Source organism: Choloepus didactylus, chromosome 14 (genome assembly GCF_015220235.1).
Source record: "Choloepus didactylus isolate mChoDid1 chromosome 14, mChoDid1.pri, whole genome shotgun sequence".
Lineage (NCBI taxonomy): Eukaryota > Metazoa > Chordata > Mammalia > Pilosa > Megalonychidae > Choloepus > Choloepus didactylus.
Window position 1 is genome coordinate 86,556,913 of NC_051320.1, and position 15,633 is coordinate 86,572,545.

Here is a 15,633-nt window from a genome sequence, read left to right on the forward strand (position 1 = left end):
TTTAACCATCACCCAAATGAACAGTGTCTGGAAACTAAGGCTGGCAAACACAGAATCTAGATAAAATTTTATCACATTTAAAAATGAAGTGGAAAACAAACGTGAAGACTACAACAGAACAAGTGAAAAAAAAATCAGCCTAGCCGCTTAGATCTTCACGCTTATGAATATTATTTTTACAGAACAGAGGATGATGTTAGAAAATTAAATGATTTTTCAGCAGAATCCACATTACTATCTCTATAAAACAGGAACAGAAAGGCTTAAGCGTAGAACTTGCTGAGTTGCAAAGGTAACATGCTAGGAAGACACAAGAGCTAAGAGAGATCCAAAACGGGCCCAAATATTGAATAGCAGAATTAAAATCCCTGTTGATCCCTGCTGAAAGTAGTAAACTTGAGAACTGCTTTAGAGAAACACTGAAGAAATCTTAAGAGATTGTAAATTTAGAGGAGAGCCTGAATTTAGCTATTAAGATAATTACATATAGACCTGATGGTGTTAGAAAGGTTTTCATCTCTTGCCTCTTACTCACATCTCTTGATCAGTAGTTCTTTTGCTTAATTTAATCTGTAATGTGATATTAGTTTAAAAAGTTTCAGATTTTTCTTTAGCTTAGGAAAGTTATTTTCATCATTTTGTTTTTTATTACTGCAATATGACTTTGTGTTATCTTGTCATTTATGTTCTATTGTGAATTTCATCTTGGCTTCATTTCTGAGTTTGGATTTGGACACAATTTTCTCCTTTATTCCAAACTAATGTTAACTTTTTCCATTGTTGTTTTAAATACAGAAAATGTGTTTCCCGCCTCTCTTTAGTCTTTCCTGATCTGAAATTATTTCCCTTTTATGATTGCAAGCTCTAGTTTTAAAAATTGCCTTCTATCTTGATGAGAAAATTAATTTAAAAATGGGGAAATTTTCCAATTTTTTTCCTAGTTGCCCATTTTCAGAATCATTTGAGCTGATACCTTTCCTCATGTCCTGGGTTCTTTTTCTTTCTCTCTCATCCTGCCAGTGAGATGTCTCTTTATTTTCCATGAATGGGATGAGAGAAACCTCCTCTCCAAGGTTGCATGGGTCTCTGTGCACAGTTGCCAGGCACCTTGTTCCCTGTGAAGTGGCAAATTATGGGTCAGGTTGACATTTCCTTCGAGCCAGCCTAGTTTTGTACTTCATCTTGCTGCCAAAGTTTGTGCCATGTAGAAGTTACCCTTCCCAAGTTTCTATTAAAATTAAAGTTTCCTTATTTTAAGTCATATTTGTCATTTTACTATAATTCTCACAGGTGGCACCTGGGTCCTGTTTACCTAAAAGTTTTCACATTAATTTAATAATCAAAATAATAAAATAGCTCAATAAAGAAATACTAACCAATTTATGCATAATGTTCTCTATTCTTAAAGTTTTGCAAAAACATCGTTTGCTCATTTAAACAGGAAAAATAAATAAAAGTTATAAAATTTATCTGTATCATTGACAGGGAACCTCTTCTTGAGTGATTGCCTCAGATAAAGGAAGAGAAGAGCCAACTAATAAAAATAATATACTTATGCTATTTGTCCAGCTCTTAGTTTATTTTATGTGCCCACCACTAGAAAGTGAGCTTCATGAAGCCAAGGATTTTGTCCATCTCGATCACTGTTTTGTCCCCAGAACTATACCAGTCTCTGGTACATGTACTGAATAGGGATTGAATAAATGAATGATTAGTCTTGTACTGAATCAATGAATGATTAGCACATGTACTGAATAAAGATTGAATCAGTGAATGATAAGCCTTGTACTGAATCAATGAATGACTATTAGCACATGTACCAAATAAGGATTGAATCAATGAATGATTAGCCTTGTGAAGAGGAAGGTGATTTCACAGCACCCAGGAGTTTAAGCCTTGAGGAAGCCTAATATGTTTTAGGCTGGGAAGACCCAAAGTCTAAGCCTCATGCATGTGTCATTGCCAGGTCTCTCCTGGACCTCTCAGGATGCTGGGCAGTCTCAGCTATGAAGCTTTCTCTGGGCTTTTCTCCCAGTATTTGCTCCACAGACCCTGCCCACCTTGGACCTCTTTCTGCCTCATTTTGTCGTCAGCCTGCTCATCAGTCCTGGGGCCTTCCTGAAATCACAGTGCCTGACCTGGGCGATCCTGAACTTGACTTTAGCTTCTATCTACTGGCTGTCTCATCCTTGTCCTAAGGCTCATTGGGGGTTTGTGACTCCGACATGAAAACTTGAGTGGGAGGAAATTATCGAAAATGTCACTGTTTTGTATTTGGGTAATGTGTTGGTGATTTTTTCTTCTGCATTTACCGCTCTTATGGATTCTGCGGATTTCTTGTGCTGAACATAATCTATATGTTTGATGAAAAAGTAACTGCTTTTAAAATACTCTATGATGCCTGACATAGAAATATATATATTATATAATTGCATATTATGTCACATTATGATACATTACATGATATCCCTTCTTCCATAGTATAAACATCAGTAAAACCCAAGGCAAAGCATGTGTGAAAAACACTATTTATCCATCTCTGCCCTTTCTTAAGCTATGGGGATTTCACTTCCACCCTCCATATTTGTCTCAAATATTTTGGAAAATGTCAGAGAATAGCCAGTGCTCTGAAGACTGGGAGCTGGTTGTGACCCATGCTGAATTTTCTATTTTTCTCCCCTCTGACCTAGCTTCTTCTGTAATGTCCACTGACAGGCTTCTGGTGACAAGGCCAAAGGTGCAGAGGCACACGCCAGGTTTCTCCCACCTCTGTTGAAACCATCACCCCTTGCTCCAGGAACTTCTGAATCCATCCCCGCCACTTACCCTCCCAAGGATCCATGCTGGTTTCTTTCTCTCTTTAATTGCAACAATTTCTTTCTAGAAGCTTGGAGTGATTTCCTGAGAGCAAGGCTGTAGGACACTTCTGAACATTTCCAGGGCTGCATTTAGAATCACTACAACCGCCTATCACTGCCCTATTGCCCCACAGCAGATTTGTGAGCGCCAACTCTCTTTTCTCTTCACACAAATTATGTTCCAAGTTGCTCCTTGGCCTCTCACACAAATCATTCCCTATCAGTTCTTCCCTGCAGTCCTCTGGGAGGACTCAGGCCTGCCTGAATTAATTGCAGGGTTAATATACTGAAGGCCATCAAGCTGGGACAACCCTTGCACAATCCTTGATGCACCTTCAGGCACTGAGTTCATGAGAACTCAAACAAGCTTGGTTTTAAGGCAATCTTGGACATCTGCTATATTGGCTCTATAGAGAAAGGGCAAACCCAGGACTGGGAGGTACTGAGATTATAAATAGTATTGATTTATGATTTATGAAAGAGAATTCTTAGTATAATATTAATATCAGGAATAATGCTAATACTGATACCAACACAGGCTATCAGATATTGAGTATCTATGTATGAGGCTCCATGCTAGAAGATTTACCTAGAGTATCACATTTAATTTTTCTGCCTCCCTGTGAACTACACATCATCCTCACTTTACAGAAGAGGAATCTGAAGATTGGAGAGGGTAAATGACTTGCCAAAAGTCACAAATCTAACAAGTGGCAAAAACTGCTCCGTTTTTCTCTAAATCCTGTACAATTTTAGTCACTCACCGTTAATGCAAATGCTGGAAAATGTGTTCCCAGATATTGGTAATAGTTGTTCTCACATTATCACAAAGTCTTGATTCTGAGCTATTTATTCATTGGCAGTGAACCCCAGATGCTGTTTGTAAGAATTATTATCAAAAAAACCAGCTCCCAGGATGACTGGCAGAGGGTTGGAAATTGGAGTGCTAAACAGGACACTGATGCAGAAGGCCAATAGAATGGGGAATGAACTGGGAAATTAATTCAAGGGACAAGAAATTCTCTGGCTAGGATAACAAATAAGTTGAATGCCCAGAGCTCAATCTAGCACATGAACACTGAACCTGGGGCAATCTGTCCATGAGGCTGAATCTACAGTGACAGGGGCTGCCTGGGTTAGGGTGGCTCAGGAATCAGTCATTAGATGGGCCTATAGCTGTCTCCATCATTTGACACATCTCCTCTCTCCCACATCTATAAAGCAGCCTAAAGAAGAACCTAAGAAGAGAAGAAGCCCAGAGTTTGCCTCTGAGAAGCTAAGAGAGGATTCCCAGATGCTTAGACAGAAAGCCTCTGGAATCAGAAGCTGAGAGGAATGCAACCCAGGAGCAAACGACCAGCAGATGCCAGCCACGTGCCTTCCCAGCTGACAGAGGTGTTCTGGACACCATCGGCCGTTCTTCATTGAAGGTAGAAAGCCAGGAACTGCGTGGACTGGACACCACAGAGCAATCTGACTTTGGGCATGCTTCATACAACACTCATGAAAACGTGGAACTGCTGAGATCAGCGAAATCTAAGCCCAATACAGAAAGCTTCAAAGACTTGCAATTTGGGCAGGTCAAGACAAGAGCAGAACTAAGAGAGCTCTGAGACAAAACGCAATAATCCAGTGGCTGACAAAATAAACTAAACACCACAACTTCCCAAGAAAAGGGGGGTGTCCGCTCACAGCCACCATCCTGGTGGACAGGAAACACTCCTGCCCATCGCCAGCCCCATAGCCCAGAGCTGCCCCAGACAACCCAGTGTGACGGAAGCGCTTCAAATAACAGGCACACACCACAAAACTGGGCGTGGACATTAGCCTTCCATGCAACCTCAGCTGATTGTCCCAGAGTTGGGAAGGTGGAGCAGTGTGAATTAACAAAGCCCCATTCACCCATCATTTCAGCAGACTGGGAGCCTCCCTACACAGCCCAGCAGCCCAGAACTGCCCTGGGGGGATGGCACTCACCTGTGACATAGCACAGTCATCCCTCAACAGAGGACCCGGGGTGCACAGCCTGGAAGAGGGGCCCACTTGCAAGTCTCAGGAGCTATACGCCAATACCAAGGACTTGTGGGTCAGTGGCAGAGACAAACTGTGGCAGGACTGAACTGAAGGATTAGACTATTGCAGCAGCTTTAAAACTCTAGGATCACCAGGGAGATTTGATTGTTAGAGCCACCCCCCCTCCCTGACTGCCCAGAAACACGCCCCGTATACAGGGCAGGCAACACCAACTACACACATAAGCTTGGTACACCAATTGGACCCCACAAGACTCACTCCCCCACTCACCAAAAAGGCTAAGCAGGGGAGAACTGGCTTGTGGAGAACAGGTGGCTCGTGGATGCCACCTGCTTGTTAGTTAGAGAAAGTGTACTCCACGAAGCTGTAGATCTGATAAATTAGAGATAAGGACTTCAATTGGTCTACAAATCCTAAAAGAACCCTATCAAGTTCAGCAAATGCCAAGAGGCCAAAAACAACAGAAAATTCTAAAGCATATGAAAAAACCAGACGATATGGATAACCCAAGCCAAAGCACCCAAATCAAAAGACCAGAAGAGACACAGCACCTAGAGCAGCTACTCAAAGAACTAAAGATGAACAATGAGACCATAGTACGGGATACAAAGGAGATCAAGAAGACCCTAGAAGAGCATAAAGAAGACATTGCAAGACTAAATAAAAAAATGGATGATCTTATGGAAATTAAAGAAACTGTTGACCAAATTAAAAAGATTCTGGACACTCATAGTACAAGACTAGAGGAAGTTGAACAACGAATCAGTGACCTGGAAGATGACAGAATGGAAAATGAAAGCATAAAAGAAAGAATGGGGAAAAAATTGAAAAAATCGAAATGGACCTCAGGGATATGATAGATAATACGAAACGTCCGAATATAAGACTCATTGGTGTTCCAGAAGGGGAAGAAAAGGGTAAAGGTCTAGGAAGAGTATTCAAACAAATTGTTGGGGAAAACTTCCCAAATCTTCTGAACAACATAAATACACAAATCATAAATGCTCAGCGAACTCCAAATAGAATAAATCCAAATAAACCCACTCCGAGACATATTCTGATCATACTGTCAAACACAGAAGAGAAGGAGCAAGTTCTGAAAGCAGCAAGAGAAAAGCAATTCACCACATACAAAGGAAACAGCATAAGACTAAGTAGTGACTACTCAGCAGCCACCATGGAGGCGAGAAGGCAGTGGCACGATATATTTAAATTTCCAGCCAAGAATACTTTATCCAGAAAAGCTCTCCTTCAAATTTGAGGGAGAGCTTAAATTTTTCACAGACAAACAAATGCTGAGAGAATTTGCTAACAAGAGACCTGCCCTACTGGAGATACTAAAGGGAGCCCTACAGACAGAGAAACAAAGACAGGACAGACAGACTTGGAGAAAGGTTCAGTACTAAAGAGATTTGGTATGGGTACAATAAAGGATATTAATAGAGGGGAAAAATATGACAAACATAAACCAAAGGATAAGATGGCTGATTCAAGAAATGCCTTCACGGTTATAACGTTGAGTGTAAATGGATTAAACTCCCCAATTAAAAGATACAGATTCGCAGAATGGATCAAAAAAAATGAACCATCAATAGGTTGCATACTAGAGACTCATCTTAGACACGCACACAAAGAAACTGAAAGTGAAAGGATGGACAAAAATATTTCATGCAAGCTACAGCCAAAAGAAAGCAGGTGTAGCAATATTAATCTCAGATAAAATAGACTTTAAATGCAGGGATGTTTTGAGAGACAAAGAAGGCCACTACATACTAATAAAAGGGGCAATTCAACAAGAAGAAATAACAATCGTAAATGTCTATGCACCCAATCAAGGTGCCACAAAATACATGAGACAAACACTGGCAAAACTAAAGGAAGCAATTGATGTTTCCACAATAATTGTGGGAGACTTCAACACATCACTCTCTCCTATAGATAGATCAACCAGACAGAAGACCAATAAGGAAATTGAAAACCTAAACAATCTGATAAATGAATTAGATTTAACAGACATATACAGAACATTACATCCCAAATCACCAGGATACACATACTTTTCTAGTGCTCACGGAACTTTCTCCAGAATAGATCATATGCTGGGACATAAAACAAGCCTCAATAAATTTAAAAAGATTGAAATTATTCAAAGCACATTCTCTGACCACAATGGAATACAATTAGAAGTCAATAACCATCAGAGACTTAGAAAATTCACAAATACCTGGAGGTTAAACAACACACTCCTAAACAATCAGTGGGTTAAAGAAGAAATAGCAAGAGAAATTGCTAAATATATAGAGACGAACGAAAATGAGAACACAACATACCAAAACCTATGGGATGCAGCAAAAGCAGTACTGAGGGGGAAATTTATAGCACTAAACGCATATATTAAAAAGGAAGAAAGAGCCAAAATCAAAGAACTAATGGATCAACTGAAGAAGCTAGAAAATGAAGAGCAAACCAATCCTAAACCAAGTAGAAGAAAAGAAATAACAAGGATTAAAGCAGAAATAAATGACATAGAGAACAAAAAAACAATAGAGAGGATAAATATCACCAAAAGTTGGTTCTTTGAGAAGATCAACAAGATTGACAAGCCCCTAGCTAGACTGACAAAATCAAAAAGAGAGAAGACCCATATAAACAAAATAATGAATGAAAAAGGTGACATAACTGCAGATCCTGAAGAAATTAAAAAAATTATAAGAGGATACTATGAACAACTGTATGGCAACAAACTGGATAATGTAGAAGAAATGGACAATTTCCTGGAAACATATGAACAACCTAGACTGACCAGAGAAGAAATAGAAGACCTCAACCAACCCATCACAAGCAAAGAGATCCAATCAGTCATCAAAAATCTTCCCACAAATAAATGCCCAGGGCCAGATGGCTTCACAGGGGAATTCTACCAAACTTTCCAGAAAGAACTGACACCAATCTTACTCAAACTCTTTCAAAACATTGAAGAAAATGGAACACTACCTAACTCATTTTATGAAGCTAACATCAATCTAATACCAAAACCAGGCAAAGATGCTACAAAAAAGGAAAACTACCGGCCAATCTCCCTAATGAATATAGATGCAAAAATCCTCAACAAAATACTTGCAAATCGAATCCAAAGACACATTAAAAAAATCATACACCATGACCAAGTGGGGTTCATTCCAGGCATGCAAGGATGGTTCAACATAAGAAAAACAATCAATGTATTACAACACATTAACAAGTCAAAAGGGAAAAATCAATTGATCATCTCAATAGATGCTGAAAAAGCATTTGACAAAATCCAACATCCCTTTTTGATAAAAACACTTCAAAAGATAGGAATTGAAGGAAACTTCCTCAACATGATAAAGAGCATATATGAAAAACCCACAGCCAGCATAGTACTCAATGGTGAGAGACTGAAAGCCTTCTGTCTAAGATCAGGAACAAGACAAGGATGCCCGCTGTCACCACTGTTATTCAACATTGTGCTGGAAGTGCTAGCCAGGGCAATCCGGCAAGACAAAGAAATAAAAGGCATCCAAATTGGAAAAGAAGAAGTAAAACTGTGATTGTTTGCAGATGATATGATCTTATATCTAGAAAACCCTGAGAAATCAACGATACAGCTACTAGAGCTAATAAACAAATTTAGCAAAGTAGCAGGATACAAGATTAATGCACATAAGTCAGTAATGTTTCTATATGCTAGAAATGAACAAACTGAAGAGACACTCAAGAAAAAGATACCATTTTCAATAGCAACTAAAAAAATCAAGTACCTAGGAATAAACTTAACCAAAGATGTAAAAGACCTATACAAAGAAAACTACATAACTTTACTGAAAGAAATAGAAGGGGACCTTAAAAGATGGAAAAATATTCCATGTTCATGGATAGGAAGACTAAATGTCATTAAGATGTCAATTCTACCCAAACTCATCTACAGATTCAATGCAATCCCAATCAAAATTCCAACAACCTACTTTGCAGACTTGGAAAAGCTAGTTATCAAATTTATTTGGAAAGGGAAGATGCCTCGAATTGCTAAAGACACTCTAAAAAAGAAAAACGAAGTGGGAGGACTTACACTTCCTGACTTTGAAGCTTATTATAAAGCCACAGTTGCCAAAACAGCATGGTACTGGCACAAAGATAGACATATAGATCAATGGAATCGAATTGAGAATTCAGAGATAGACCCTCAGATCTATGGCCGACTGATCTTTGATAAGGCCCCCAAAGTCACCGAACTGAGTCATAATGGTCTTTTCAACAAATGGGGCTGGGAGAGTTGGATATCCATATCCAAAAGAATGAAAGAGGACCCCTACCTCACCCCCTACACAAAAATTAACTCAAAATGGACAAAAGATCTCAATATAAAAGAAAGTACCATAAAACTCCTAGAAGATAATGTAGGAAAACATCTTCAAGACCTTGTATTAGGCGGCCACTTCCTAGACTTTACACCCAAAGCACAAGCAACAAAAGAAAAAATAGATAAATGGGAACTCCTCAAGCTTAGAAGTTTCTGCACCCCAAAGGAATTTCTCAAAAAGGTAAAGAGGCAGCCAACTCAATGGGAAAAAACTTTTGGAAACCATGTATCTGACAGAAGACTGATATCTTGCATATATAAAGAAATCCTACAACTCAATGACAATAGTACAGACAGCCCAATTATAAAATGGGCAAAAGATATGAAAAGACAGTTCTCTGAAGAGGAAATACAAATGGCCAAGAAACACATGAAAAAATGTTCAGCTTCACTAGCTATTAGAGAGATGCAAATTAAGACCACAATGAGATACCATCTAACACCAATTAGAATGGCTGCCATTAAAAAAACAGGAAACTACAAATGCTGGAGGGGATGTGGAGAAATTGGAACTCTTATTCATTGTTGGTGGGACTGTATAATGGTTCAGCCACTCTGGAAGTCAGTCTGGCAGTTCCTTAGAAAACTAGATACAGAGTTGCCATTCGATCCAGCCATTGCACTTCTCGGTATATACCCGGAAGATCGGAAAGCAGTGACACGAACAGATATCTGCACGCCAATGTTCATAGCAGCATTATTCACAATTGCCAAGAGATGGAAACAACCTAAATGTCCTTCAACAGATGAGTGGATAAATAAAATGTGGTATATACACACGATGGAATACTACGCGGCAGTAAGAAGGAACGATCTCGTGAAACATATGACAACATGGATGAACCTTGAAGACATAATGCTGAGCGAAATAAGGCAGGCACATAAAGAGAAATATTATATGCTACCAGTAATGTGAACTTTGAAAAATGTAAAACAAATGGTTTATAATGTAGAGTGTAGGGGAACTAGCAATAGAGAGCAATTAAGGAAGGGGGAACAATAATCCAAGAAGAACAGATAAGCTATTTAACGTTCTGGGGATGCCCAGGAATGACTATGGTCTGTTAATTTCTGATGGATATAGTAGGAACAAGTTCACAGAAATGTTGCTATATTAGGTAACTTTCTTGGGGTAAAGTAGGAACATGTTGGAAGTTAAGCAGTTATCTTAGGTTAGTTGTCTTTTTCTTACTTCCTTGTTATGGTCTCTTTGAAATGTTCTTTTATTGTATGTTTGTTTTCTTTTTAACTATTTTTTCATACAGTTGATTTAAAAAAGAAGGGAAAGTTAAAAAAAAAAAAACAGAAAAGCAAGGAAAAAAATATGTAGTTCCCCCTTGAGGAACCTGTGGAGAATGCAGGGTTATTGGGCTACCCCACCTCGATGGTTGCTAACTTGACCACAGACATAGGGGACTGGTGTTTTGATGGGTTGAGCCCTCTACCATAGGTTTTACCCTTGGGAAGACCATTGTTGTAAAGGAGAGGCTAGGCCTCCCTATGGTTGTGCCTAAGAGCCTCCTCCCGAATGCCTCTTTGTTGCTCAGATGTGGCCCTCTCTCTCTGGCTAGGCCAACTTGAAAGGTGAAATCACTGCCCTCCCCCCTATGTGGGATCAGACACCCAGGGGAGTGAATCTCCCTGGCAACGTGGAATATGACTCCCGGGGAGGAATGCAGACCCGGCATCGTGGGATGGAGAACATCTTCTTGACCAAAAGGGGGATGTGAAAGGAAATGAAATAAGCTTCAGTAGCAGAGAGATTCCAGAATGAGCCGAGAGGTCACTCTGGTGGGCACTCTTATGCACACTTTAGACAACCCTTTTTAGGTTCTAAAGAATTGGGGTAGCTAGTGGTGGATACCTGAAACTATCAAACTACAACCCAGAACCCATGAATCTCGAAGACAGTTGTATAAAAATGTAGCTTATGAGGGGTGACAATGGGATTGGGAAAGCCATAAGGACCACACTCCACTTTGTCTAGTTTATGGATGGATGAGTAGAAAAATAGGGGAAGGAAACAAACAGACAAAGGTACCCAGTGTTCTTTTTTACTTCAATTGCTCTTTTTCACTCTAATTATTATTCTTGTTATTTTTGTGTGTGTGCTAATGAAGGTGTCAGGGATTGATTTAGGTGATGAATGTACAACTATGTAATGGTACTGTGAACAATCGAAAGTACTATTTGTTTTGTATGACTGCGTGGTATGTGAATATATCTCAATAAAATGAAGATTAAAAAAAAAAAAAAAAAAACAAAAAAAAACCTAAGCAGCCCAAAAGGCCAGCTTGCCTCTCAGAGGTCTGGAGAATGAGCTTGTACCCATCACAGTGAGTCGTCCTTATTAGCTCTTCATCAATTCAGAACTTCTGAGAGAAGCCACCTCCCTTCAAACACACCAAGACAGATTTAGTTCAGAAGTTTCTCACATCTCTTGGCTTCAACAGAGGAAGGAACATTTTCCGGAATGTCTTAATTTTCCTTTCACAGTGGAAACTAGACAAAGCAGAACAAAATGAAATCAGGCCCAACAAAGAAAACTTTTCCAATCCTCTTAGGAGATGGGACTGGCTCAGAAATACTTTTAGTTTGTAATCTTCATTGAGAGTTCTTTCAGTTATGTGAGGTGGAGATGGGCCACTTGATCTCTCCTGGAAAGACTAAGACAAGGGGATAGAAGTTCCAGGGAGACCAACCGTTCCAGCTTGCTAAAGCTGCTGGAATGCAAAATACCAGAAATGGATTGACTTTTACAATGAGAGTTTATTAGTTCACAAATTTACAGTTCTAAGGCCATGAATATGTCCCAATTAAGGCATCAACAGGACAATACCCTCTCTGAAGAAAGGCCAGTGGCACCTGGGGTTCCTCTGTCCCATGGGAAGGCACAGGGCTGGAGTCTGCTGGGCCTCTTCAGGGGTTAGCTGCTGGTTCCATGGCTTTCTCCAGAATGTCTCTGGGCTCTGTCTTAGCTTCTCTCTCTCATCTCCTGTGTGTCTTTGCTTGTTTCTCCCATAGCATTCCTCTCTGTGTCTGGGGGTCCTGTCTTAGCTTCTCCAGGGAAAACTCTGGATTTCATATCTTAGCTTTTCTTCTGGTTCTGTTTTCAATGACTCTCTTTAAAATGTCTCTGGGCATTTCTCTCTAAGCATCTCTGGGTTCTCACTCAGTTTCTCCAAATGTCTTTCAGTCTGTGTCTCCAAGTGTCTTGGTCTGTGTTGACTCTGAGTCCTCTCTCTCCCTGAGATCTCTTAAAGACTCCAGTAACTAATTAAGACCCACCTGGAATGGCAGGGTCACATCTCCATGGAAATAATCTAATCAAAAGGTCCCACCCACAATGTCTGGACCCACAAGATTGGATTAAAAGAGCATGGCTTTTCTGGGGTACATGACAGTTACAAACCAGCACATCAACTTTGTTCAACATGAAGGAAAACATTATAGCAGTCAGAGTTGTCCAGAGATGGAATGAGCTGTATCAGGAGAAGATCCAGGCATCAAAAATAGATAGTTAGACACAATCTAACAGAGGCCAGAAAAGCATTTGATAGGGATGGCGGAGATTGGCTTTCAATGGCATGTGGGGGATTGGGTTAGATTTTTTGTTTCTGTATCAGTCAGCTATTGCTTCATAACAAACTACCTACAATCTTGGTGACTTCAAACAATGTGTTTAGTATCACTTACAATGTCTTTGGTTGGGCTCCCTTGTGTGTATGCAGTCAATTGATGTAAGTGCAGGTGGTTTTGCTGATCTTGACTGGGCTCTTTCACATGTTTGGGAGTGTAGGCTGGTGGAGAAGGCCTTGGCTAGGACAACTGAGTGCTCCTCCATGAGGTCTCTCATCCTCTAGCAAGCTAGCCTGGACTTGTTCACATAGTGACAGAAGCGATCCAAGAGAACAAGGAGCTCATGAGGCCGCTTGAGGCCTATGCTTGGAACTGGCACTTTTACTGCATTCCACTGATGGAGATAAGTCTCAAAGCTAGTTGGGATTCAAGAGGTGGGAAAACAGACTCTGCTTCTCCAGTGAGGGGAACTTCAAACTCTCATTGCAAAATGTGTGGATACTGAAAGAATGAAGAATTTTGATTGTTCTTTTGCAGTTACCACAATTCCCCTTGCATTGCAGAGAGTGTGTGATACTAGCAAGCTTGTGGACCTACCTTACTCATTTTAAAAACATGATGTGACTTAGTTAATTTTTTTCTGCTAGTATATAACCTGTTTTATCCCTGAAAGATTTACGGTTTGTTATATATTTAGTGGTACAACATATACATATAGCAGCAACCTGCCGAGATTAGCTATGGTTCCTTACATAATAGGTAAATGTAATTTGAATTCTGCCCTTTTTTTCACGGAATTCTTAAGGAAATAATCAAAACAACAATAGCAGAAATTATCACAGCAGCAGCAACAATCCAGCAGCACTAATATTTGCACCATTACATTCAGAGCTTATGGAAACATGATTTCAGTGACTGGGACAACTAATTTTGGGGGCAGGCAGGACTCCCATTGAACAGAGGAGAAACTAGTATTCAAAGAGCTTAAGGAATTCACCTAATGTCACCCAGTTAAATGTCTCCAAAATCATTTTATTGTGCTCCTTTGCACAGTGATTAGGTCTCTTCCTGGGAAGATGTTAGCTTTTAAGCAAGGACACTCCCCACCCCATACCATTAGGAGACCATTTTAGTATAGTAAAAGGTAAAATCATTCTTCACATCCTGGAGCTCATGTTCTTTTCCACAGTAAATAATCTATTCATGGGGGGAGAAAAATGAGACCATAGTATTCAGTTTTCCTTCTGACTTCTTTGCCTTAAATGCTCTATTTAACACATTTCAATAAAACCTAATTGTCAGTGAGTACCCACTCCGGGATTCAGACAATTATAAATACTTTATATGCACTATATGATACCTTGTAATAACCCAAAAAGGTAGGTGTTGTGATATTATGGAAACTAAGGCTCACAGAATTTGAATGGCTTAGAAGGTAACACAGCTCACTAAAGATGAACCCAGAATTTGGAACTAAGGCTGACTTCAAATCCCGTATTCTTTGTACTGCATCAAAAACCTCTTTTGTCATCTTATTTCCTTGAGTAGGTGATAAAATTCTGCATCTTGATAGCATTTTGATGCTCCTTGAATTACTGTTATATTTTTAATTTCGTTTGTTCATTACAACAAGGTGGCAACAGATGATAGCTGATGTAAGAATTCCTCTCCCTACTTTACCCTTGGAGGTATTAGTGTGCAGCCTGGAAAAATGACTTGTCCATAGTCACATGGCTATTGGATGGCAAAGCTGGGGTTTAAGATGCGATCTGTGATTTCTAAGGTGAGTTTTCCAACAGCTATTTGTCAAAGTCTTCAGATGTTAGGACCACTGTCTTCTTTCTATTTGTTCACTTTAAGTACATTGTCTCCATTTCTTATTTTTCATTTGGAAAAATCACCATTGTTTTCTAGTTTCTAATTTGATGATAAATATCTCTTTTCTACATTTAATTTTAGGTGGTCCTTTCTCGTAAGTATATTGAGCGTTTCAGTGTAATAATGCACACACTTTTCCATCTTCCTGAAAGAAGACCAGAGAAAGCACAGAGAACCTGTTCCTCTGGGAAACATTACCCGGGGGTGGGGGGTGGGGGAGAATAATAGGAAACATCAATGATTTTCACTCTTTTCCAAGGGTCTTATTGATGGAGCAGAATGTTCAATATAACTAGATAAATGAAAAACAAAATATCAATTTTGATGAATCTGGGCAAGTTCTTGATACCCCATCTTGGTAAAAATTAGCTTGCCTGGAAAGAGATGGGGGTGGGGAAGGGAGATAAAGAGAAAGGTAGACAGACAGAGTGAATTATGTCTACAGAGGCCTCTGAATTTATGTAATTACTTTGTAATTAGTACTCTCTGAGTTAGTTTTCTCAATTCTTTAACGTAAAATTTAAATAAAATTTTCTTTCTTTCTTTTTCTTTCCCTTCTTTTTTATTTTACTGAAAAAGTTCTCCTATGTTTGGTGCTTTCTACCCTCTGTCTTTATCAGGGCAGTATGTGGCAAATCCAGGGAGAAATGAGCCTTATTCTTTAATATCGGGGAACTTCTTAACTGGTTTGTCATTCTGGGCACTGTAACCAAGTCTACGACAAGCTCCCAGTTTATCCATTCACTCATCTGTCTACAGTGCCTGGAGGTTTCTTCCACCCTGGATTTTATAAAGACGGAATAAAGCTTAGTCATCACATTTTGGGATGAAGGCTCAGTATATGTTATTTGGTTCATGTAAGCAAATGTATATGCATTTGCCACATGTGAAAGTTCCACAGGA